This window comes from Rattus norvegicus, chromosome 7 (genome assembly GCF_036323735.1).
Source record: "Rattus norvegicus strain BN/NHsdMcwi chromosome 7, GRCr8, whole genome shotgun sequence".
Taxonomy (NCBI): domain Eukaryota; kingdom Metazoa; phylum Chordata; class Mammalia; order Rodentia; family Muridae; genus Rattus; species Rattus norvegicus.
The window spans coordinates 125,937,091-125,964,922 of record NC_086025.1 but is presented as its reverse complement, the minus strand read 5'-3'; the positions used below and the strand labels follow the sequence as shown (position 1 = coordinate 125,964,922).

At 41.2% G+C, this 27,832-nt stretch overlaps 1 long non-coding RNA gene across 4 annotated transcripts; it reads left to right on the top strand.

Moving 5' to 3' along the window:
- LOC103692959 (uncharacterized) lies at positions 1 to 27,561 on the top strand. 4 transcript variants are annotated; one of them, XR_005487326.2, is made up of 4 exons: positions 1 to 4,214; positions 6,785 to 6,920; positions 7,000 to 7,078; positions 8,002 to 8,631. It is a non-coding gene; the product is annotated as an uncharacterized LOC103692959 (long non-coding RNA). The 4 variants fall into 4 exon arrangements; XR_010053496.1 differs by lacking the exon at positions 1 to 4,214 and adding exons at positions 4,221 to 4,787; positions 26,564 to 27,561 and having other exon boundaries at positions 6,785 to 7,078; positions 8,002 to 16,435; XR_593684.4 differs by lacking the exon at positions 1 to 4,214 and adding an exon at positions 4,221 to 4,787.
- The last annotated feature ends 271 nt before the right edge of the window (positions 27,562 to 27,832 follow it).

Genomic DNA, 27,832 nt, shown 5'->3' with positions numbered 1-27,832 from the left:
TCAAGGCTGCCCGTAAGTTTACAGCAGAACTTGGCAAGTGATGTATACTGTTCTCCCACATGGTACTGGTTTTGAAGGCATGACAGGGCTGTGGAGAGCAGCCGAGACTTGGCCTTGTGTGGTAGGAGCTAGAGCATCTTGGAAGAAAGTCCGGAAGAAGCCACTGGTAAAGATGGAGTCTCCGTTTCAGTGGAAGCTGGAGGACTGAAGGGTCCAGGAAAGAGAAGCTGAGGCTTAGGACCTTATGTCAGGGCAGGAGTTTCTGAAGAGGACAAGATAACGTGCTGAGGACTGCCTCAGTTGCCATGGAGATTGCAGCAGGATGGCTTGAACCACGGGGTGAGCACCAAGGCAGCTCAGGGTGTAGGGTGAGGTGGCGTGAGCTTATGCAGCAAGCTCTGTGTGCCGCAGGTTGTTGAATTGATTATTTAATTAATTGATCCCGGCGTGGCGTTCACTACCCACCTCAATGCTCTACATTCCCAAAGGAAAAACACAGCCTTTATATTTTGATATGCCTTAATCAGTTCAATAGCTGAGCCACTCCACCGCCCCCACCAATAATCCCGAGTTATTACTCTATACTATAATATAGTATTACTAAACACTATATTCTATCTTGGCAGCTCTGGACCCAGAGGGCTGCCCCACTGGGCCACGCTCTGGGCTGAGCTCTCCCAGCTCCTTCACAAGGCGGCCATGCCTCTCTGTCCTGCAGTCTTGTCAGGCATGGAATCTCTCCTCTCCTCCACACTCTCCTGGCATGGGATCCCCCTCCTTCTTTCCCTCCTCTTGGTCCCAAGGCCAGGAAGATCAACCCCACGCCCACCACCACCACCACTCCCCCACCCTGTCTGTCCTTCCCAGCTATTGGCTGTTGGTATTTTAATTTACCAATCAGAGCCAACTGGGGGCAGGTTTCCAGAAGCTATGTACGGTTTGGAGGACCCAAATAAACATCAGAATACGAGCAGCATTAGGCCAAACTCAGTACAGCAGAGAGCAGTTTGAAGCTCAGAAGATCAGGAGTAAGGTCCAGACGTTGGATGTTAAGTTTCAGAATTTTACGTATGTTGCAGGATTTTCTTTTTGCTTAAGTGTGGTTATTTTATTCTCTGGTTCTTCCCTTTTCGAGCAAGAAAATGTTTAACCTGTTTATGATTTCACAAGGACTAACAGTTAAGAAATTTGTGATATTTTAAAAAGACTGACATTCCCCACAGGGTTTGACTTTTGCAAAGACTACGGGGCTTTTAAAGTTACACTATGTTTTATACTGTGATATTAACATGAGATCTTGGGGTTATATAAGAAAGAAAATGTATAATGGTATAATGCTGACGTATTTGTTTCTCTGGTTGACAAGGGCCCAGTCGTGATGTTTGGTTTCTGTCAATTTGACACAAACTAGAGTCCCTTGGGGCGAAGAAACCTTAATTAACGACTTCCCTCTATCAGATTGGCCTATGAGCCTATCTTGGGGGACGGTTTCTTGATTAATGACACCACTGTGGGTGGTGTCATCCCCAGGAAGGTTGTACTAGGTTGTACAGGAGAGAAAGCTGAGCAAGTCACAGGGAGGAAGTCAGTACGTTATCATCTTCCAGTCTCTGCTTCTTCCTGTGTCCAGATTCCTGACCTTCCTCCATGATGACCATATCCTGAAAGCCAAGTAACCCCTTTCCTCCCCGCGTCACTTTTGGTCATGGTGTCTATCACAGCGACAGAAACCAAACTAGGAAGGTCTCTTATCAGACCAAATGATTTGCTGGTATCCCCCCCCCACACACACAGCGTCTTTATCAATAGTATCCGATGATAGTGTTGCACAGATTCCACTTTATCTACCGTTTTTATTATGTGGACCCTTGATATCATAGCCAAGAAATAACCCAATATTTTCTTCTGAGTTTTGTAGTTTCAGGTGTTTATTCCATTTTGAGTTATGTTAATATCATGTGTGTGTGTGGGGGGGTGTGTGTGCATGGATATCCAGTTTGCCCAGCACCATTGTTACAAAGATGGTTATTTCCTCATTAAATGATCCGTATTGTCCATGAAAAAACTTATCGGTTGTATTTTTAAGGGCCCTTTTCTGTTGGCTATGTGTCTTCTGTGTCCCAGCATCCCACTGCGATGGCTTCCGCACTTTCAAATGCGTCTGATTCACACCAGACTCTGCATTAATCTGAGGTTTTGTCCTGTGTTCTTATCCTAACATTATCTTTATGAGATCTACTCATATTGATATGGGCAAAACTCATTTTTATTTGCCTTATGATATAAAGATTTTATTTCTGTCTCCATTGAAAATATGAATACATGTAATATATGGGAGGTTTTTTGGAATAAAGCTGCAAAATCATATTTTAAAGGACTCCTACGTGTGTGCTTATATATCTTTACCTAGACAGTTGTTTGCTGAGTGTCAGGGCCCATTTATTATTTTCTTAGATATTGATACATTAATCACAAATATGCATTATTCATTATTTCCGCCAATGATGGTTTTGAGCCAGAAATTATCTACAAGTCATAGTTTTTAAAAACATTTTTGTTAATATACTTATGCATTTCGTGGGTGTTTTTTGTTTTTGTTTTTTGCTTTTCCTTTTTTGGTTTTTGTTTTCTTTGTTTCTGTTTAACTGAAGAGCCCTTTGAGAAGCATGGGTCTGGAGTTACGAATGGACAGACTAGGATTAACACATTAGAAACTAATAAAGATGTTTTTATATTATGGGGCAAAATTTTAACTTGTAGTCTGTTAATCTGGGAAAGCAGACTCAGCCTTTCCCTGCGGAAGTTAGTTTGGGTAAAATTAACTGAAATAAATTTTCTTAAGAAATAATATAGGTGAAACAAAATTATCAGAAATTATGTACTGCTAAGTGAGGGTGAAAGCTTAATTTTGTAATAACCTGAAGATGCTAACAACATTGTCCAAAATCTGGATAGAGGAGATATTTTTTAGCCCTTGCTACAAACCCAATTTCATGGTTAAAATTTCATTTGCATGAGAAAAATGAATTTTGAACTACTAGGAAAGTGCTTATGCTAAGAGGAAATCAGAAAATAGACTACAAAACAATCTGACAAGACTCCAGTTTCTCCAATCAAGTATACAAAATGTAATGCTGAATTAAAGTTATTGACAACTCAGAGAAAATTACCTATGTAATTTCTGGTCATTAAATGACAATTTCATTTTATAATCAGCCAGATTGGCTCAAAATGTTTCAAAGTTAAAACATGGGGAAGTATATAAATTACACTTCTGGAATGTTTCAAGTTACCTAGTAAGTCTTTAAATTGTTTAATAAATGTTTTAAATGTACGGTAGAGATAAAAGTTCCACAGAGAACTCTTTGAGTCTCAATACCTTTCGAGTTTGGTTTCGAAGTCTAGGACCTGGCAGTATTTAAGGTCAAGAGTTTTGCGAGACAATCTCCATGGTAGAAGTACCTGATTCCGAGGAAGCTTGTCTTTGTGTCACAGAGAGATAAAGATTCCAAGGGAAGGACAATGGGCTTTCCTGAACAGGGCCTTTAGATTCTGCTCAGCACCTGTTTTCTGAGGCAGAAGGAAATTAACCAGTCCTCTGGACTTCTGCACCAGACTCCCATGAGTACATAAGGCACAATGTGTCCACTAAAACATCCCATCGCACGCCCAAGGCTTAAACTCAGCCATCATTTTTAAGCATAATTTGAGATCATTCCTGAACCCTTCTTGGTGGTGAGATCAGATGTCCTGATTTCTGAGGAAGTTACGTTAAGAACTCTGCTTAAAGTTACGGGGCTTCACCCTCAGGGTATAACTGCTCCCGAGAAGACCTCAGCCATCCTGCTACCATCCTGTCTGTAAGCCCACGTTTCAAAGAGGGACACAGCGGTGGTCTGGGAAGATATGGCTACCTAAAAGAATCATGGAACTTGCCTAAAATTTGTTGCTGGCGGCCAGGTGAAAAACAGGATGCCTTCTGGATTCTGTTTGAAGACTGTCTAATGTAGCAGGCATGGGGACAATCCGAAGACCCAGACAGGCTTGTAAAAGCCTTTGTTAAAAATCTGTCCCAAATTTGTGCACAAGATCCTGTCTGCCAAGGAAACAGTGTAAATTGGTAAGGAAAAGTATTTTCCTTCTTCCTTCATAAAGATGAGGCTTCTGCTGTTAGGTGCGATGGAGATGCAAGGCGAAAGTAATCATTACTGAAGGTAAGAGAAGTGCACAGCTCTGATTGGCTTTTGAGGTAATGGAAGTGACCTGGCCTAGTGTCAGTGTCCCAATTCCCACAGGACAGAGAGTAACTCTAAGCAATAGAAAGTGCACTTTTGAAATCCAATAGTTGAAGGCTTTCAAAACCCTCAAATCAGTTTTAGTGAATTCTGTTTCAATGATCAAATTTTAAAGCTACTTTCTCGATGCACCAGAACGCCCTGATTCTCGAATATAGAAGGTATCCTCACTTAAAAAGAATTCTCAAAGAATGTACAGTTTTATAACAAATTTCAAATCGTTAAAGGAACCCCTGCATGCTCATGTATTATTGATTTGCACAATTATGAGGCAAGCAGAGGACTGTATTTTGCACTACTGGCATTGTTCTGTCAGTGTGAGCGTAACAAAGCGCCTCTCTTACCTCCCTTTCTGAAATTATGCCTCTGATTTTACATAGCTGATAACGTAGCCATTTGGGAGCATAGCTTATTATGACCATAATTTGAAATATTCAACAGGGACTGTCAGAACTTGAAACTCAGAATGATATCTACAGATAAAACCAGGAGGTATGCCTCCCTCCCCTTGCCTTCTCCCTTCTCCCTTGCCTCTCCTCCCCTCACCCACTTCTCTCCCTCCCCTCAGTTGTTCCTGTGCACAGTTTCAAGTTCTGACACTGTTAATTGTTGACGCAATTTTCACTACTCTATATTCCTGAGAAAATGTGATCTTTGTCCTTTTCTAAGTCCTCACAAACGACAACACCAAGAAATATTTCAAAGAAATTGTCTTGAAGATGCAATAGTTCCAAAATAAGATATCTCTCCTTTACCCCTCCCCTTCCCCTCCCCTTCTTCCTCCCTCTCTCTCTCTCTCTCTCTCTCTCTCTCTCTCTCTCTCAGACACACACACACACACACCACACACATACACACACTACAAAGTTTGTATTTTATAAGGGAAATAGATGTGCCTGGTCTTGATCAACACTGGCCCTTTCTACTTTTTCTCAACTTTGAATATAAAATTCCTAGGACTGGTGCTTTGGTGCCTATTCTCAGAATATCTGGCATCCATGGCTGTGTGATGTTAACCTGGGAGACAGTCACCTGCTATGCCCTTCAGTGCTTTTTCTTATTTTCTTCTTCCTGGCTCAGTTGTTGTTACTTGTGTAGGTCCCCACTTGGAGCTGTCCAGCAGCAGTGGGGTATCTGTGTGCCTTCCCTTTCCTCCTGTCATGTCCTTGGGCTCAGGGATTCCTTCCTTGGTTAGGCTGTCCACCTTTAAGGCATTTCTTAGTTCGGTCATGGGTTGTATGTCCCAAGCGTTTCTGTTCTGAGGTTTTTCCTAGGAGTCTCACATTTCTGCTTATGTTGTTTTTTTCAGGCCGTCTGTGTCTCCACTGAACCTCAGCATGTCAGTTACTGCTTTAAAATTCTTGTCTGACACTACCAATGTCCCTTTCATATCTGATTGGTCTTACACTTGTTCATCCTCTTTGAGTGGTTTTTGTTACCCCTCTGCCCTTTGGTTTTCCTTGTTGAACAAAGGACATGAAATACTGTGTAAAAGAAGAGACTTGGCAAGTAGATCCTTAGTGACGTGGTGGTAATCTGTAGGAGAAGGAATGGGCATTGATTGGGTCTTGGTCTTATGCAGGGTCTGGGAGACAGACCTTGAACTTTATCCATTTCCCAGTTTAACACAAGAGGGCATCTCCACCTTTATATGGGGCACAATGGCAAGAGGATCTGGAGTTGGGTCCTCACCCCATCCCCAGTCTAAAGCAAAGCACTGTGGTGTGCAATAGGTTTCCACGGTGAGGAGATGGCTCATCCAGTAAAGTTCCCCAGAACCCAAGTGAAAGTTCCTGACATGCTGCTGTGCACCTGAGAGCCCAGTGCACCGCAGGGAGGTAGGGAAAGAAAGATCCCCAGGGTTCGTTGGCTCGCTGCCCCAGCCTAACAGTAATCTCCAGGCCAATGAGAGAGCCCTTGGTTGGTGACATTCCTGAACACCTGAGGTTGTCCTCTGACCTTGATGCACACATGCATATAAGCCAGCTCCCACAGCAAGCGTGAGTGCACACACACACACACACACACACACACACACACACACACTTATCATCAGAATAATTATGATGATGATAATTATAGTTCAGTTTCCTCTTTTTCATGGCAGGATCAGAAGCAGAACCTTTGTCTGATAGTCATCGTCGGTACCTTGTGACTACTCCCTGAGAGACCTAACTCTGAGATTGTCCGTACTGATCTCCCAGAAACATGTTAGTTATCATTGAATTTTGTCCCCTCATTAGAGCCCACAGAGGCGAATGCTCTGATAACTTGTGACTCTTGCTCTGCCGGTAACAGAGATGCTTAAGTGGTGAGGAATGTGGGAGGGGAAGGCAGAGAGGCACGGTGGGGAGAAGGGATAACTAAGGATGTTTGAAAAGGTGCTATTTGGTAAACACACACATGTGAAAAAACGTGCGCTAGAGAAAGACACATACACGCACACACAGAGGAGGGGGGCACTCCAGTGATCCATTTCTTCCCAATAGGCCAAAGAGAAGTCTCCACGACCATGCAGTAATGCCATCTACTTATGAATCCATCCATGGATTAATCTACATATGAGGTCAGAGTCCTCTGGTCCAGACACCTCCAGGAAGCTCAACCCTAAACCCAGCTGCACTGGTAAACTAGCCTTCAACACCTGAGACTCGGGGAACCATTTTCTGTCCAAACCATTGTATGAAGTGTGTGCTTGTTTCAGAACCACAGAGCTTAGTGGAGGACCCCTGTTACCACTCCGAAAATACAAGGGGACACATCTGCGTAAACATTTGCTCAATGTGAGTAGTAAGGGAATGCAGAACTCAGGAGACCGGGTGGACATTAGCATGAAAATCTGAAGGAGTTAGAAATGGCCCAATGGGAAGAAACCCAAGTTTAATTTCACTGTAACCTACAGACTTCTCTCAGAAGCAGTTTGCTGAGTGTGGTGTATGCTGCTTTAGTCAGTAGTGAGTACCCATCCTGGGGATGTTTACACAACAACCAGACTCCCGGCTAGGATGCTAGTGAGGAAATTGAAAGGTAGATGGCTAGATGAACAACTTGGGGTTGCTAGAGGCTGAGATTCTGTGGTTTTCTGAAAAGCTCATTAAATAAAGGGAAATCTTCAGGGATTAATCAGCAGAGAGAACAAGATCACATTATCCCTCGAGCCTGCATTAGCCCTAATATTTATCCGATCTCTCATTCTGACCTCCAATTTCCCCATATCTGACTGCTCCCCATCTCCATTCTTCAAATGAATTGACTGATGCTGATTTCTCTTCTTTTCCCTTCCCCTCCCTCTCTCCCTCCTCCCCTCCTTCCCTCTTTTTCAAACATCTTTTTGAGACTTGAGTTTCACAGTGTAACCCGCTGTTCAAGATTGAAGGGTTCAAGGCTTGCCTCAAACTTAGGGCAACCCCTTCCTCCTTCGTCTGTCTCCTAAGTTCTATCAGATGCTTGAGATTTTGTGAAACGGACACCCAGCCTTTGTCCTCATATCCTGCTATATAGCTTCTAAAACCCTTGGGATCTTCCTTTGTATGCTAGCGGGATACCTAGTAAAGGGGGTTCCTAGGTAGTTGAGAATCGGCTGGTTCACCAAAGAAAAAGATGTTAATGGTCCTGGATCTTCAAAACCACACCTTCAACCTCTGGGGAAAGGAGAGGAGCTTGGATTGTTGAGGTGATGACTAACTGAGGATAATTTCTTTTTCAGTTACATCTGTGGGAGAAAGCAGTCCTAAATCCCCCAAAGGACTGACTTTGCGGAGGCCCCAGAAAGCTGAACAAGCAGATGTCTCCCGAACAGAGAAGATAGGAACTCGGAGCCTTCCTTGTGGCTCGTCCATGCAGCTTTCTGACATCAGTGTTCCTTTGCATTTGTTACCGTGAGCTTTCTAATAGGTGGATATATGAAAATAATTTTCCCAAGGTCTATGGGCTGCTCCAGAAAAACTTAAGCAAGCTTAGAAGGAACCTTGGGAACCTTGGTTTGCAGGTAGTTGATGGGAGGTAGAGGCAACCTGGGTTTGATAACTGACTTTGTCTTAGAAACTTTTCTATTGTTGTGATTCACTATGACCAAAAGCAACTTGGGGAGGAGGCGGGTTTGTTTCAGCTTATAGTCCATGATGAAGGGAAGTCAAGATAGGAGTTCAAGACAGAAATCAGGAGGCAGGAACTGAAGCAGGGAATATGGAAGAGTATGGCTTACTGGCTGGCTTAGCTTACTTTCTTAATACAATCCAGGCCCGCCTGCCCAGTGGTAGCACTGCCTCCAGGAACTGGGCCCTCCCACATCAATTTTAATAAAAAAATATGCCCTATAGACTTATCCACAAACCAATGTTATGGAGGCTTTTTTATTTTTAAATTAAGATCCCCCCCTTTCCAGATATGAGTAACTATGGTCGTGTCAAGTTGACAAAAGCCACCCAGGGCACTTTGGAAGGGGCAGTTTGGGGACCTGAGGGGGGCAGTTTGGGGACCTGAGGAATCTGTGGCAATCTCTAAGTAAACAGCGTCAGAACTGAAAGTGAACTAGAAGACCCCCACAGGTGTCTGCTGCCTTCTTCGTTGGAGAGTGGGGGAAGATCTGTACAGTTACCAGTGATCATGGAGATTTTGTGTTGAGAGAAAAGACAAAGAATACATTGTGTTTCCTATCCTCAAGATGTCAGACTTTATATATAGGCTGCCGTTTTGGCTTCTCTTACTATGCTTCCACCATTCTCCTTGGAACATGCAGAAGACTGGTTCCAGCCAGTCTCTAAGCAGTCTTCTGAGAGGAGCCCTCCCTTTGAGCTTGCTTCACCCTTGGTGACTTCACCCTTTGTAATGTGTCACACAAGCAAACTCTGACAGCTCTGTTCTTCTAGTCTTTCTGTGTCATGACCTTGTTTCTGTTCTCCCCTCCCCCTTCCCCTTTCTGGACCTTACTAGGTTTACCTGTAGGGCTAATTGTGCTCATTTCTTTCATTTTCCTACTTAAGCTTCTTGGACCTCTGTTTTCCATTCATGTGGGGCACATTATGACATCTTCAAACACATTTGTTCTTGTTCTTTTTTCCCTCATCCCTGCCTCATGTTGTACCCTCCCACCCACCCGAGCCTCCTCCCTATCTCCATACCAGGTGTCCTCCTGCCTCCCCCCAACATCATTTGACCCCTCTTAAACTGTATTTTTTTTAAAGAAAATTATGGCTGGAAAGTTAGTTGAAATAGATGCTAAAGAAAAACAAACAAACAAACAAAACAAAACAAAAGCAAAAAAAAAAAAACCCAAAAGAATAAGTTCTCCTTTAAATGATGTAAAACCACCTTGCCCTAACAGGCTTATGGATTACGAGTTACGAATAATGTTTACATACTAAACAGTATGTAAACTGTTTACATACTAAATAGGATTCCTTAGCACTGAGAAGGGATGCTTGCCTGGCTGCCAAGGTCTCTTCAGTTCGTCTGCTTTCAATCAGAGTTCATGTTTTGGTTTGGTTTAAATCAAAATATACTTACATCACCCCCTTCCTTCTCCTCCCTCAATCCTCTCTCACGTTCCCCCACTCTCTCTCAAATTCTTACTCCTTGTTCTTTAATTAGTATCATTACACATATACATGAATAAACAGACAAATACAACTTGTCATGTCTATTTAGTGTTGTTCCTTGGAGTTCATATTTGGTTAGGGATATTTTAGTGTGTGGATATGGTTTGAGATTTTAATGTCATGAATATATGGAGCGTTTGACATGTGAAAAGTTTTTCTTTCTGGTATAGTGTGTGTTTGTGTTTGTGTGTCTGGGTATGTGTGTTTGTACATACATGTACAAAGGAAGGCAGAGGAAGAAGGCATTGAATGTCCCCCATCTCTTCTTGCACCTAGAGCATGGTGAGCCTTGGGCTAGGCTGGCAGCCAGCCAACCAGCAGATCCCAGCTATCTTTTTCTTTGACCCCACCCCATGCCCTTCATGCACTGTGGTTAGAGTGTAGGAGACTGTGCTCACCTTGTGTGGGTGCTGGGTTCTGAGCTTAGCTACTTATGGTTGCAGACAGTGGCCAACTGCTGAGCCATCATTCCAACCCCCTGGTTTCCAAGGGACTTTTTGTTTTCTATACCAACTTTATAATCTCACTATACCTGCACGGCAAGCCAGAGGCGGATATTGTCAGTTTCTAGAGCATCGGCGTTTCACAAGATTAAGGGATGCTGCAAAGACTAAAAGAAACAAAGGATAGCAGGATGGCTCAGTGGGTAAAAGCACCTACTGCCAAGTCTGAAACCCTGAGTTCAATTCCCGGGAGCTCTCAAGTTGTCCTCTGACCTCCACCTTTGTGCCAGGCCCCATGGGCACACCCTCAATCCATTTCCATGCCGGCTGTTTACAGTGCGGCCAACTCTTGGCCAGGGCTTCTTGTCAGTTTGCTGAGTCTTTCCCAGGAAGAATGCACTTTTAGCTGACTAGGGTGTTTGCAAGCAGCTCCATCATAATCCTCCCTTCTGTTTTAACATCCACGTGACTAGAAAGGCTGCCATTTATCACCTACCTCAGACAAACAGCTTTTGCTTAAAGGATTTTTACGCTGGTGCCTGAAGACTGAAATATCCTGGCAAGGTTATTCTAATCCTGGAGAACGCACGTCCCTTAGCTTAGTTCCGAGGTTTATTCCTAATGAAATTACATTTCTTTTGTTGGAATAAATAAATAAATACACTTTGAATAAAAGCTAGCATTCAAGCTTTGCCCGTTTTTATGTTGACCATTAACAATAAGAATCACAGACAGACAACATAGTTACTTCCTTTGTGTTAAATAAATATCCAGTTGCCTTTTCTAAAATTATTTTTAAAAGAGGAATTATGATTAGCATAGGCCCTGGGTATTGGGGGAGGGGAGGCACTTTGGACCTAATAATGTAAGTAAAAAGTTTCTGAAAAATAACAGAATAAACGGTATTTCTAAAAGCTTTTACTCCCGCCTACTGTAATGAAGAAAAAGTGTTCCAAATATGAACTGATGAAGTACAAAGTAATGAATATTTAATTTGTATAATTTACCAAAGTGCTTTTAGAAATCAGAGCTACATTCTTCATAAACATAATGTTCATTAAGCCTGAACTGTAGCTCACATGCAATTACCATATCGCTCCTGTACCACTTCCGCCTCTCGGGGCATTGAATAAAACCCCTTTGAGAATTTCTCATGGGCCGAGAGAGAAAAGGAGGAAACCATGTTGTGGCTATGGAGTTTGTATGGCTTACCTTTGGCAAGGGAGGCCTGGAGGACACGAAGGCTGGAGTGAGGGCAGGGCAGCCAGCATTTGCCTGGGAGCCAAAGGCTTGCCCAGGGCTACCTAGTCCCTTGGCAAAAAGCAGTTTGGAATGAGAAAACCAGAAAAGCCAAATTAGTCTGATGGCTCGACAGGAGACCTTATCGAGTTCTTAGAAGTAAAAGGAGGAGTGCTACTTGAAATCTGACTGATAAGTTATCAGATCAAGCGGTGTGCAGCAGAAACAGACCTGGATGTGACATGAATTTTAATGTGATCAGTTACTTAGCTTACGATTCAGGGCACTGGACCCTGATGCTTGCTCTCATGGTATCTGATGTGAGAAATGAAACATACCTCTTTTTTGCTTTTGTTTTTGTTTTTTTTCCTACTCTCTTATTTTAAAACTTGGCAGCCAGATTATCACTATCAACAAAGGGCTTTACAAATATTTGCTCCGAGATTTATTTCTGAAAATCACGAAGAAACTAACATTCGGCAGCATCCTAACCACATTTGTAAAATTCAGAAGTCACCCCTAATAAAGTATACTTGGTTAAAAAAAATTCTCAGTTTTGAAAACTTGCTTTTCACTTCCTTGTGCCTCACTCATGGCTGGCTTTTCTTCTCAGCTGTTCTGGGGCTACATGGGTCAGGCTTGCCAGAACTTACCAAACAGCGGACCAGAGGCAATGGGCCTCTTCCTAGTGCTCTCGGCATAGCACACCAGGGAGAGCCTCAGTGCACTTCAGACAGAGCGGAGATAGTCTTCTCCTTGGAAAACGGCCCTGACAAATGGCTTGGAAGCAGAATGCTAGGACAAGCTGAGCTGTGCAAAGGGGTAGGGGATGAAACATTAGTGTGTACCTGCCAAAGGTTTCCATTAAAGTGTCCAAAGAAAATGATTTTGACAAATGATACCTTTTATGGATAAAAACATGCAACCTGCTGCATTGGGCACCTTGCCTTTGCACTGTGAAGAGAATGGGGAATTGTCTTTGCTGTGAGTCACTGTATTTAGATTTGTTCTCCACCGGGTCTGTCGATTAGCCGAGACATCCACCTGGAAACATTTGGTGACAGCTGGCTGGCATGGCCTTCAAGAGCTGGGCCTACTCAATATAGGTCCAACCTCAGTGTTGGGAGCCTGCTACAGAGGAGTGTTATAGCAACTGTAGGTTATCATTTAAGAGATTTATAGGCAAGTCAGCAGGAGGAGAAGAAAAACGCCAAGTTCATTTCAGAGCATAAGCAAGCTTCTAAGTAAAACAGCCAAAGCAAGTTTACCACTGGACTAAGTCGAAGGGTCTGGTAGAGCCCATACAATGAAAGGACTATGAGTTTTGGTGCTAAGCACGGAAAAGAACGCTCACTGTAGATGACTACTCAGTAATGTATAGTTGCCCTTGACTTCTGCACAAGTAGAGGAGACTTGAGAGTATGTAAAGGTGTTAGAATGTAAAGAGTTAGTTAAGAATACCTCACAGTCATGTGACAACATAGGGGAACATGTAGTGAGATAGATCTCTGTGCTATTATATTGTGTGAGTTCGTGAGGTTGCAGAGGGAGAGAGGGAAAGAAGACCCCAAGGGAAAAGACAGGTATTTGGAGCACGGTGTTGTGCAGATGAGTGGCTAACAAGCGGAAGGAGGTAGAGAGAGTTCATGTATGGGCAGCGTTTCTTTTCTTGAATACATAGGAGACAGGACATCCTTCAGTGACAGTGAAGATGTATAGGGCTTTAGAAGAATGGGGAAAATGAGAAGTTTATATCAGAAACTCTGTGGAGGGAGAGTAGAGCAGAGATATTGTTTGGTAGGTCAGGTAAGTCCACGGGTGGTGGCAAGATCAGCTGGCATTGTTGCCCAGCATCTAAAACTACTCAGCCACCAATGCTAAGGGCGGAGTGGTACGACTGGCAGGATCCAAGACTTGCTGTGGACATGTTCAGGTTCTAGGTGAACTTAAAAGTACCAGATAGCTGACACAGCATAGGATGCATGGGAAAAAGAAGAAAGGTTTTGAGGCAAATTTAAGGTAGTCTGGTGTGCGTTTCTGACGTTTGTATCTCTGGCTTGCATGACTCTGCTTGCATTTCATGATTTTATTCAACTGAGTCACTCTTACCTGATGCTATCTGATAGCAACATTCAACTACGTGGTTCATTAGCTGAAATGACTCTACCAAAGGGTTAAATGATAAAAAATATAATAGGCGAGGATTTTTTTAAGCCCTTAAAATATGGTATTTACCCGGTCATTATTTTTTAATGTAGGAAACAGGCTTGGATCTGTGCTGGCTGTTACTCTAAGTACATTCAAATGAATGTAGTTTCTGCTCTTGCACAGATAGTTCACATAATAAACTGCATATCACATATCACATATTGTCTACACAATATGAACATAGCAAATCAGTGATCTCACATGGCTGTGACAACTGAATTTGCTTCTGGAACCTCGGTAGTTCTTCTGCTATGAAATGTCACATTTTCCCTTCCTAAACTTTATCTCAGATGCTTAAAAGGTATGCAAAGTTCATTAGGGAGATACTCAACCTCTGATACTCAAAAGTAGCTTTAATACCTACATAACTCTGGTTCTAGTAGTTATAAAATATAACATTATACTCTGGATATTATTAATCAACCTTGATGTCCATTTTCTCTTGAGTTTTGAAACAGGGACCCTGTTTTTCCTGATGCCCCTTATTGGTTCTTACCCCTTAGACACCAGGTCAGTGAAAAAGAATAAGGGGCAAGTTTATGGTGAGATAGGGCCATTATCAAAACGGTAAAACTAACTAGAGGCATTTTGAGAAAGCCATGTGGAAGCCTGCTACTATAGAAGATTCCTAAAACGTTTGCATAGATTTAAAACAGAGCTTAAATGGGGTTACTGTATAATGGGGGATCTGATACCCCAATTAGATACTATATGACACCAAATAAAAACCCTAGTACTAAGAATAAGTTCTCTCTTTTTGAGTTCTCAGTCAGTGATGTCCCATAGATGCCCCCAACTTTACAGGTGCAATAGTGACGTAAATGTAATTGAGCAACCAATCACTTTTTGATTGTCTTAAAAGTCCTAGTCCGTGTAGTATAATCCATACCTCACACTGTTATGACATTAAGATCCTGAGGTTCGATAGGTCATGGTCCCTGTGGGGAAACCTATTGCTATTATTCTGTTAATGAACTTAGCTATAAAATGAATCCTAATGAGCTACTTCTAGAAATAGAAAAGAGAACCAATAAAGAAGCATTCCACATCTCTGACAGAATGGAGGTGCGACACACCTTTCAATGTCACTGGGATACTTTTAGCCAGTTATGGTTTTATATACGCCCCCATTTGTCTTTTTTTCCTAAACAAAGAAGTCATTGCTATTATTTTTTATTAGGACACCAAAGCATACTGAGTGTGTAGTGATGTTCTACTGTGTACGATTTACCATGTGTAATATATGTGGGTGTATTGGTTAGGGTTTTGTAGAGGAGCAGAACCAATGGGATGAATTTAATTATGTTAGAGGATTCACGTTCAGTTTACGCCAAAAGAATAATGTCTGAATCATAACCAAAAGTATAAAAATCAGTAGTCATTTGATCCTCAGGGTTGGGTGCCGCAGCAGTAGGAATAATCCCACAGGAGCTGTCTCTCTCAGTGGGGGAGGGAGGTTGGCATCCTGATAGTTGCTCAGTTCACAGGGTGCCTCAGGAGTGTCAGTTTGACACCACAAACCTGAAAGGCTTCTGGAGGGCCTCTGGTCATCAATCCATGACGGCAACCTGGCCTCGGTGGCTATAGGAACAGCATAAATCACCTTGACAGTAAGATAGAAGGCTGACTGGGCAGGTGGCCAGCCATCTTCCTTCTGCATACTTTTTATTTAGACTTATGATAGCAGAAGGTTCTGCCCACAATACAGGTGAGTCTGCCTTCATCCACTCAGGCAATCAGGATGGTCCTTCCACTGAGGCTCCCTACTCAAGAGATCTTAGAGGCAGGTTGATGTCGAAACCGACCATAGTGATGCGAAAGTCCTGATTCGTATTGTTGACCCATTTCTGTGCTATAAATATCCGAGTCTCCCTTATCCAAGATGATACATTATAAGCGGCTCCTCTAGTGAATGTCTGAAAATGTGTGTGGATCCTGCAAATACAACTTCTGATTTTTTATTTCCTCATTAAGCCAATGTCTGTACATTTTGTATTTGCTTTTGTCTCACATGTTTATTTTCATTTCATAGGAGTGATTGCTAATAACCGTGTGGGGGAACCAATATTAGGCTGTCTTGAAATCTCTGCCAGAGAAATTAGTTCATACTTTTCAATTTAGCCTCAGGCATAGTCCTAACACAAAGGCAAAAAGTTGACACATTCTTTGCCACAGGAATCTAGCACAGTTGTTAATCCTGTTCCCCATAAGACTTCTTGATCTGGCATCCACAAATCTGCATTGCTCTTAGTGTGATTGTCTCCTGTGTTCTGGTTAGGATGTTTCATTCAGCACCGTTACAGCATCCCGACACTTTTTTATACAAAGTTGTAAAAGTTTCCCACATTGCTTAAAAGCAGCAGCAGCAGCAGCAGCAGCAGCAGCAGCAGCAGCAGCAGCAGCAAAAGCAAACAACACAACCTGGTCAGAGATATCACAGCAATAGACTCAATACTGACTTTGGCATTATTTACTTTTCGATTACTGTGATAAGTCACTGTGACCGAAACAACTTATAAAATAAATAGTTTCCATTTCCTGGTGAACCTGGTGGACCCTTTCAGCTCTCCCATCTCTAACTCACCCCTATTCATTTTTATCAGCTGCTGATAACCTAGAAACACTGTGACCACATGGGGCTGGACTCAGTCAGGTAAGTGAATGTCACTGTTCCTTCTGTCCTCCATTACGATATTTCCACTCTTATTCTAGGCTCTGTAGCAACCTGCTTTCAGATGTCCATTCTTGTACTTCATCTCCATTCACTGGAAGCTCCAACTATTGGTACAGACCCAGGGATCCCTAGCATTTTCACCCTGTACCTCTAGATGTATTATTTGTCTTATTGCAACTTATCTCTACCAACATCTCCTCCTCCTTCTAACTCCCTGAGGACCTACATCATGGTGTGGACCTTTATCTCTTTCCTACAGCCTCTCTTAGCCTTTTCTCATCTCTATTCCTTTCTGTTACCCACTGACCTGCAAAAGTGCTCTCTACCAGGAAACCAGAATCACAGCACTTACTTGAGATCCAAAGACAGCCATTAAAACAAAGGTATGGAATACTCTCCCAACAAACACAAGATAACAACACCTTGAACCACCTCAATGATCATAACTCAGATGCCCAGAGACCAGCACAAAAACACAAGCGTTAACAGCCAGCACAATTTGCCTCCACCAGAGAACCCAGTAACATTACTACAGTAGGACCTGTGAAATGCAATATAACTGAAGCTCAAGACAAAAACTTCAAAAATAGCAACGATGACTACGTTTAAGAACATTAAAGAAGACACGAATAAACCCTTAATGAAGTCTATGAGAACAACAACAACAAAATAAACCCAGTGGGATGAAATAATAAAAAATTCAAGACATGAAAGTAGAATTTAGCAAAGAAATAGAATCACTAACAAGAGCCCAAACTGAAAATGAAAAATAAAGGGAGTCAAACAAAACCTCAGATGTAAGCTTTGCAGAGTACAGGAGGTGGACAATGGAACCTCAGACATTGAAGATAAGGTAAAAGAAATCAATACCTCACTCAAGCGAAATGTTAGCCACCCCCCATCCTCATAAAGAAACAGACTATCTGGGAAACTATGAGCAAACCAAACTACAAATAAAAGGAATAGAAGAATGAGGTCAAAGTCACAGAGGATGTTTTCAGCAAAATTTCCCCTATCTAAAGAAAGAAATGCCTGTGAAGAAATATACAGAACACCAAATAGATTGGACCAGAAAAGAAATTCCCTATGACATATAATAATCAAAACACTAAATGTCTAGATCAAAGAAACAATATTAAAAGCCACAAGAGAAAAAGATCAAGTAAATAAATAAAGGCAGACCCATTAGAATAACACCTGCCTTCTCAACGGAGTCTCTGACATATAATAAAACACCAAATTTCCAGAACAAAGAAAGACTATGAAAAGCTACAGTGGGAAAAGATCAAGTAATATACAAAAGCAAAACCCACTAGAATAACACCTGACTTCTCAATGGAGACTTTGAAAGCCAGAAAGGATTGGACAGAAGTTCTACAAACTCCAAGAGGCCACAGGTACCAACTCAGAAAAATAATTGGTTACAATCAATGAAGAAAGGAAAACGCAGCTTGGTGAAACCAAATTTTAGCAGTATCCTATCTAGTTCTGCAGAAGGCACCAAACAGAAGGCACTAGACAGAAATCTTCAGTCTAACATGGTAAAGCATGCCTAAGGAAACACAGGGATAAATATTACCAGACTACCAGCCAAAAGAGTAGGAAAAAGCCTATATCATAACAAAATAACAGGAATAGTAAACACTCCTTTGATAACTGTCAATATTAATGGTATCAAGTCCACAATAAAAAGATGAAGACCAACAGAATGGATTAGAAAACAGTATTCGTCTTTCTGCTGCATCTGAGAAACACACCTTACCATCAATGATATACACCACCTCAGGATAAAAGGATGTAAAACGGTATTTCAAGCAAATAGACTCAAGAAGCAAGCAGGAGTCACCATTTTAAAAGTCTGACAAAACAGACTTCAAACTAAAACTAACCAGAAGAGATAGGGAAGTGCCCTATACACCCATCAAAGAGAGAATCAACCAAGAATATATTTCAATTCTAAGTATTTATGCATCAAACTCAAGGGCACCCATGTTTATAACGGAAACATTAATGTGTCTAAAATCTATCACATATTGACCCTTACACAATGATAAAGGGTGACTTCAATATATCACTCTCACCGACAGATGGATTATCTAGACAAAAACTTAGAAAAATTCTAGAGTTAAATAACATCATAAATCAAATGGACCTAGTAGATAACTATAGAACGTTTCCTCAAAAAGCAAGGCTCAACATAAGAAAATTGTCCTATCTGAAAATTGTCCACCACCAATGAAAGCGGAAGATGGACAACAGAAACAAACAAAAAGTATACAAATGTATAGAAACTTGTCTGTTACTACTGAATGAAAAAACAAGTCAATGCAGAAATTAGGAAAGAAATGAATGAATATGAAAATACTACATACCCAAATCTATGGGACACAATGAAGGCAATTCTAAGAAACAAGCTGACAGTACTAAGTGTCCACATTTAGAAAGAAATGGAGAGATATTGTATTAGTAACTTAGAAGCACATCTGAAATCTCTAGAACAAAAAGAAGAAGTTGTACCTCAAATGCGTAAATGTCAAGAAAAAAATCAAACTGAGGCCTGAACTCAACAAACAGAAACAAACAAACAAAAGACAATTAAAAAAATCAATGAAGCAAGTAGGTTCTTTGAGTAAATCAATAAGATTGATAAATCATTGGCTAAATTAACTAAAGATTAAAGAGAGAATATCCAAATTAATAAAACTACAGGTAAAAATGGGGATATCACAGCAGACAGCAAGAGATCCAGAGAGCCATAGGGACGTTCTCTAAAAGTCTGTACTCTTGCAAACTGGTAAATTGGTGGATGGATCTCTTGATGTATAGAGCTTACAAGGTTAAATCAAGATCATTTAAACAAAGCAATAACCCTTAGTGGAATATAAATAGTTATTGAATGTCTTCCAACACCAAAAGCTCCTGTCCAGATGGGTTCAGTGTAAAATTCCACCAGACCTTCAAAAAAAAAAGTTAACACAAGTACTCCTCAAATTGTTCCATAACGAAGAAGCTGAAGACACATTTCCTAGTCATTTTATGAGGCCTCAAGTACCCTGATATACAAAAGCCCAAGAATGAAAGAAAATTACAGACCAATACCTCTTATGAACGTGAACACAAAAAATCTCAATAAAACGCTTGGAAACTGAATCCAAGGACACATCAAAAAGATCATCTGCTGTGACTAAATAGGCTTCATTCCAAGATGCAGGGATGGTTCAACATGCATAAATGGATAAATATAACCCACCATACAAGCAGAGTAAATGATAAACTCATATATCATCTCATTAGATGTAGGAAAGGACTTTGACAAAATCTAACGTCCCTTTATGATAAAAGTCCTTGAGAGAATAGAGATAAAAGAGACATATGTCAAAATAATAGAAGCAATTTGCAGCAAACCAATAACCAACACGTATATAAACTTGGAGAACACAAAGCATTTCCACTGAAACCAGATCAATATAAGGTGGCCCATTCTCTCAATATCTATTCAATACAGTACTTGAAGTCTTAGCAAGGGCAGTCAGACTACCGAGGAGATCAAGGGGGTAAATATAGGAAAAAAGAAGTCAAAGCATCTTGATTTACAGATAATACATCTTTATAAATAAAATTAAATTTTATGAAAAATGATTTATGAAAATTTCAGGTAAATGGATGGAGCAGGGAAAAAAAAATCATCCTGCGTGAGGTGACTCAAACCCCAAAAGAAAATATTCCATTTTTTCTCTTATAAGTGGATGTTAGCTTTTGTCCTTCAGTAGGTGTGGTACAATCCATATAGCCATAGAGATTAGGTATCCAGTAAGCAAACAGAAAGCAGACATACATCAAAAATATTCTTTACCATGACCAAGGTTGGCATCATACATAAAACGCAGAGATGGTTCAATGTATTCAAGTCAATAAATATAGTAAACCACAGATATATTCCTAAAGACAAACACCACACCTCCATAGACACAGAAAAAGTCTGTAGCAAAATACAACATGCCCTCATTATAAATTTTCCAGAGAGTGTAGGTCTAGAGAGGACACAGCTGAGCAAAATAATAGCCATATGTGAGAAACCCACAGCTAACAATGTCACAAACAGAGCAAAGCTTGGAACAATCCAGCTGGAGCCAGGACAAACCAGGGAAGTCAATGAGCTCAACTTGTTTTCAGCATTATTCTCTAAATACTAGCTGGAGCAACAATGCAAGGGAAAATTAAAGGGATCAAAATAGAAAATGGAGACACCAAACGATCCCTATGTTCAGAGGACATTGTACTCTACATTAGAGATCTCCCAAATTCTACTAGAAAACTTCTAGAAATGATAAATTCAGCAACGTGGCAGGATACAGAATCAACTTGCACAAATCAACAGCTTTTCTATGTACTAGCGAAAAACCATATGGAGACAGAGATTATGAATAAGCTCCTCTTCACGATAGCTTTAAAAAAATATCCAGGAATAAATGTTACCAAGGATGTGAAGGATTTCTACAACGAAAGGTTTAAAAGTGAGATGAAAGAGTGAAAGAAAAATACAAGAAAATAGAAAAGGGTCCACGTTCATTGATTTGAAAGGCTTAATACTGTGAAAATGGCCATTCTACCAAGAACCACTTATAGAGTGAACACAATCCCAATGAACAGAAATAGGAAAAGAATATCATCAATCTCACTCGGAACTATAAAAGATCCTTGGTAGCCAAATAGTCCTGAGCAAAAACAATGCTGGAAGGATTATCATTCAGGATCTTAGGATACACTCCATAGCCATAGTGACAAGAGCAACATGGTACTGGCACACGACAGGCATGGGCACCAGTCCTGTGCACCTATAGAATAAAATAGAAGGCCCAAATGTGAACGCATGTAACTTCAGCCACATGTATTTGACAGAGATGTTGAAAATATAAGCCGCAGAAGAGAAAGCATCTTTTAACAAATGGTGCTGAGAAAACTGGATGTCCACATGCAGAAGAATGAAACCAGAGGTTTAACCAGAATTAAATCAGAGATCTATTGCCTTGCACAAACACTCACTCCAAATGGATCAAAGACCTGAATATGAAACCTTATGCACTAAAACTGCTAGAAAACGACGTAGACAAGACCTTATAAGATAAAGAAGTGGGAAAGGACTTTCTGAATAGGATCCATTTGCCTAAGAATTATGACCAACAATTGACAAAGTGGGACTCCATAAAACTAAAAAGCTGCTTCTGCACAGCGAAAGAAATTATCAGCTAGGTGAAGAGTGGATACAATACCTACCAGATATACATCTTTCAGAGGATTAGTATCTATTATGTATAAAGAAATAAAAAAAAGTCAAAAAAATGAATGACCCATTTGGAAAAAATGGGCCTGGAACCAAGCATATCTCAAAAGAAGAAGAAGAAGAAGAAAACATGACTAAGGAATATGTAAAAAAAAAATACTGTGCATCAATTTTAGCAATTAGAAAAAATGCAAATCAAAACAAGTCCTGGATTTCATTTTACAACAGTCAGAAACACAGAGATGAACAAAACAACTGAGAAGAAACGTTGGAAGGAGTGTAGGGAAAGGGGACCCTGTTTGTTCATTTGTAGAACTGAAAACTGGCACAGACATTATTGAAATTGGTCTCAGGAATCCTCAAAAAGCTGGAAATAAATCCATCATATGGCCCATGTATAACATCCCCTGACATGCACCAGAAAGATTTAGCATCATGCTTCTCAGGTACTTGTTAATCTATGTTAATTTACATTCTATTTACAATAGGTAGGAAATGGAAATAACTCAAATATCCTTCAAACAACAAATGTATAATGAGAATATAGTAGATACACACTATGGAATGATAGTCATATGTAATGAGGAATGAATTATGAACGTTGCATGTAAGTGGATGGGACTAAGAAAGATAATACAGAATGAGGTAATGTAACTCAGACTCAGAAAGCAAAATGTCAAATTCCCATTGTCATTAGAGGCTCCTAGGTACAAAGTTTCAATCGTGGAGAAACTGCAAAAATCTGGAAAGTAGAAAGGGACCATTGCTTGGGTGTTAACGGGAAATAGAGAGGAAGAGTAACAAGATTCAAGTAATCTGATCAGATAATGGGAAATTAGGGAAGGGTCAGGGAGATAAATACAGAGTAAGTAATGATAGTAAAATAATGATCAGGATTTCTGAAAAAGTCATAAAGAACCATATTAACTATTTAAGTATAATACATGTGAGTCTTTGTAAATATACATATTTAGTTTTAAATAAAATCTTCACATTTGGACAGAAAATGTCCCCCTGCCCCAGCCAGGGTCAGAAACATCTAACAAAATAAGCCCTAACACCAGACATGAGAATCTCTTTTGAATTGTTAGTCAGTGTTGTCCAAAAGATTTCCCCCAAATTACAGACTATAGTTACTATCCTTGGTTGCCCTTCAAGAGGTATGTACTGGCTGGTTTTGTGTGTCTGAAACTTGACACAAGTTAGAGACATCAGAGAGGAGGGAATCTCAGATGAGAAAATGCCTCCATGTGGTTTGCTCCTAGATCCAAAGTTTTAAATGTGGAGAAACAACAAAAATAGAAAGTAGAAAGGGACCATTGCTTGGGTGGTAAAGGGCAATGTGTAATTCATCTTCTGAATTAGTGATCAATAGGAGAAGGTCCAGCCCATGGTGGGTGGTACCATCCCTGGGCTGATGGTCCTGGGTTCCCTAAGAATGCTGGCAAACCAGTAAGCAGCACCCATCTATGGCCTCTGCATCCACTCTTACCCCCCCAGGTACCGGCTTTGCTTCAGTTCTTGTCCTGGTTTCCTCCAATGATACATTATGATCATCCTCCAAAAAGGTTAGGAATCTGTGCTAGACACACTCTGTAATTAAGGTCAGGCAGAGAAGAGGGAGCCCCACCAAGAAAGGGAGTCCTCCATTTTGAGCCGAGATCAGAGAGCTATCTTGACATGGTGGACTGCTACCCTCAGCCGGGTCCTCCAACGAGCAAGTGAAGAATGCTGAGAGATGAAGAAAGAGATTTCCCCAAGGAAGAGCACACCAGCTGGTTACCCAGTACCAAATGGTCGGCCCTGAAAGCATGCACACAAGTAACATTATACTGAGTGAGTATAAGCCAAATAAACCCTTTCCTCCTAACTTGCTTTTTGGTCATGGTATTTCATCCCAAGCAATAGAAACCCTAACTAAGGCAGGGTGGAAGGTAAGTCACCGTTGCTGAAGACACCATGTACTTTAGAAACAGGACCCAGAGACCACTGAGCTAGAACGGACCTGAAAGCCTCCTTCTTGAGAAATATCTTTCATGGTGTCTGAAGGCACCATGCAAACTTCCCAAGGAGTGAATCAACCAACAGTCCTACCTAGGTGGGATGACTGTGAACCATGGCAACGGCTGGCATGATGTGCTGACCCTGAAGGTGCAGTCATGACATACACATTGCGGCAGCATGAGGACCACTCAACGAGAGGGAAATCATGCCTAACACTGGAAACCTAGCCAACCACTCTAGGATAGTAAAGTCATGAATCTTGGAGGTAAACCTACAACCACCTCTTTACTAACTCAGGATAACCCATAACTACACTGTTAGGGACTATGCATAAATATTTGACCTTATCCTCACAGATAAGTGTAGTCTTTCCCCCTGGTCAAGAAGTTTTCTCTTGGCAACAGATAACAGACCATTATAGAAAAGTACAATCAAACAGAAAGCAGAGTTATGGAGCCTAGTCCCAGTGAGTCTACAACACAACCTCATTGTAGAATAATAAATTTAAGAGCTAGAATGTCAGTGACTTTGCTATAATATTTTTGCCTCCTGGTCATATCAGGAGCTACGCCCATAAAGTCTTAGCAACATGGATGCCCAAACACGAGCTGAACAAGAGCACCAGCAACGGACATACCAAAGTAGACATGAAAAAACCCACTAGGCTTTGAACCTACACAAAGAGCAATGGAAAACTGTGGGTCTCCCTTTTCCTTGTGGGTCATCAGCCACAAGCCCACTAGGGAGAGGGAAGAAGGAGTGAGCAAGGATCAGACAGCCGTGAGTAAGACAGAGTCAGCTACAGAGAGACGGCTCGTTTTATTGTTCCAGGGGTGAGGGATATAAGAGCTCTTAGGGCTATAGGTGGGAAGAGCTGATGGGTAGTAACTCAGCACCCAATTATCATAAGGGCAGGAAGGCCGGAAAGGTCATAGTACAGTGTCTCATTATCATGGGGGGGGGGGGCGGGAGGAAAGAGCAAGACTCAGATGCTGACTCATGGAACACTTACAGGAAGCGCAGTGTGGGGTCATCCTCCAAAAAGGTTAGGAATCTGTGCTAGACACACTCTGTAATTAAGGTCAGGCAGAGAAGAGGGAGCCCCACCAAGAAAGGGAGTCCTCCATTTTGAGCCGAGATCAGAGAGCTATCTTGACATGGTGGACTGCTACCCTCAGCCGGGTCCTCCAACGAGCAAGTGAAGAATGCTGAGAGATGAAGAAAGAGATTTCCCCAAGGAAGAGCACACCAGCTGGTTACCCAGTACCAAATGGTTGGCCCTGAAAGCATGCACGCAAGTAACATTATACTGAGCGAGTAGGACTATTCATGTATACATGTACATGTGCATACCTATAGCAACAATTAATAGAAAACGGGGCTACGAGTTTGATAAAGATCAAGAAGGGCTATTTAAGAGGATCGGAAGAAGAAAAGAAAGAGGGGGAAATGAGGTGATTTTGCTATAATGTCCAAAATAAAATAGATAATTTAAGAGAACAAAGACAAACAAACAAACAACAAAAACAACAACAACGAAACCCCTAGCTAGCAGAGAGAAAAATGGACAACTCAGTTTCCAACTCATTTCTCTACACTGTGCAACTCGGCCATGTCTGTGAGGTCCTCTGCAGTGGGGTATTATCCTCTAACTCAGACGGGCTCCCAGACACCATTCTGTTTGTGGGGAGGGGCTTTGGGGCTTCGTACATGAGGGTTTCCTGTTTCGTACTTGATGTCTCCAAACAATAAACATTCATTTGTATTAAATCTGGGCACAGTCTGAAAGCCTCTGCTGGATCTACCAACATCATTTAAAATCCATGTTGCCTGGGACAGGACAGGCATCGTGGCCTTCTTGAGCTTCCTACGCTCTGTGTTAAGGCAAGTATCTTAGTTTCTGAGTGCCCAATTAGAGGATTATGGCCAAAATAATAAAATTATCTGAAAGCATTGCATAATGTGTCAAAAGCCTGCGAAAGCCTTATAGCTTATTGACAACTTAATGACTCTTGTTTATGTCTCAAATTTCTTTAAAATTACATTTATATTTTCTGCTCTTATAGGAAAAAAACACTACCATGCGAACTTGGGATTCCTTTGAAAGGTTATCATGACATCTTTTGAAAGGTTATCCATGGGAGAAAATACAAAGCATTTTGAATCTCTCACATGGGTGACAAGTATTTGACATCAGGTGACAATTTCTACCTTTAATAGGATGCAGTTTATTATCAGAGGTTCTTTCATTCTGAGTACATTCAGAAGAACCCTCTTCCTCTATGTATTAAGATACCTTACAAAACTTTAGAAATCTATTTTGCTACTCTACGTGGCTTTTTTAAAAGTATATTCTTTTTGTTTTAGATTGATTTATTGTGTATGAGTATTTTGCAGGAGTTGCTCTGTTCTAGGCTGGCCTTGAACTCAGAGATCTGCTTGTCTTTGCCTCCTGGGATTAAAGGCTTTTGTACTACCATGCCTTGACCTAAATTTAGGTGGAATCTTGCCACAAGGTCATTACTCCCTTAATTCAATTTAATGTCCTTGAACACAGAATTCAGTTCCATTTCACTTCCTGGTTCCCCTTTAATATTTGAACCATATATTTTATATTTTTCCTTTCTCAGTTTTCTATGCTTGTTTAAAATGCTCTTCGTGAGACTTAACCAGAGAACAAACATTTTGAGGCATAGTGGCTATGAATCCCAGGAAACTAAGGCAAGGAAATCTCTGAGTTCAAGGTCATCTGGGACAAAGCAAATTTCAGATCTAGGCATGGTGGTACATACCTTTAATCTGGGACACATCTTCTTCTATAGACCTACATAAGGATATTGGAAGAATGAAGATTCTTTCTTTTTTTACCTATCTGCCTTGTGAGACTGAGCCACTGCTAGATCCTTGGACTTCCATTCACAGCTGCTGCTGACCATTGTTGGGGAGTTGGACTACAGATTGTAAGTCATCAACAAATTCCCTTACTATATAGAGACTACCTATAAGTTCTGTGACTCTAGAGAACTCTGACTAATACAGAAGTTGGTACCAGAAGTGGGGTGCTTTTGACACTTCATTTGTCAGTGCAATTAATCTGAGTTCTTTTACCTTAGATTCAGGCAGACTCTTCAGACAAAATACCACAAAAATATTCTCTACACCACATACTGAAATTCTTCTCCTCTGAACCCTTTGGGCCAGGTCTGCCCAGTTCAAATCGCTCACAGCAACAAAGTCTTCTATATTCCTTCTAGGATAGTCCATTAAGTCCCTCTTAGAGCATTACAGTGCTTTCCAAATCCAAACTCCCAAAATCCACATTCTTCCAAACAAAATCATGGTCAGGCCTATCACAGCAATACCCCAGTTCCTGGTACCAACTTCTGTCTTAGTTTGGGTTTTATTGCTGTGAACAGACACCATGATCAAGGCAACTCTTACAAGAACAACATTTCATTGGGGCTGGCTTAAAGGTTGAGAGGTTCAGTCCATTTTCATCAAGGCAGGAACATGGCAGCATCCAGGCAGACATGGTGCAGGAGGAGCTGAGAGTTCTACATCTTCATCTGAAGGCTGCTAGCAGAATACTGGCTTCCAGTCTAGAGGAGGGTCTTAAAGTCAACACCAACAGTAACACACTTACTCCAACAGGGCCACACCTTCTAATAGTGCCACTCTCTGGGCTGAGCACATACAAACCATCACAGACAGCATATATATGTTTGTGTACCACATACATGTGTGGGGCCGGAGGAAGGGGTGAGTCTCCATGTGGGAGCTGGGAATTGAACCCGATCCTTTGCAAGAAACAAGTGCTCTTAGCCACTAAGTTAACTTTCCAGCCTCTACTTTACAAGTTTTAAGAACTCATGAAGAGAAATAGTTCGTAAAACATTATCTTTGTATAAAGTAAGTCTGGAATCAGAATGACGTGAGTGTGATTCTTGACCATGCCCGCTTGTCAGCTAAGAGATGGTGTAAAAGTTATCTCATGTTTCCTCACCTAAAAGAAAAAGAAGGGTGGTGGATCCTTCTCCTGCAGCAGCATGAGAACAAAGGAGGGAATCGGCCAAGTGTTTAGCACATTCTGG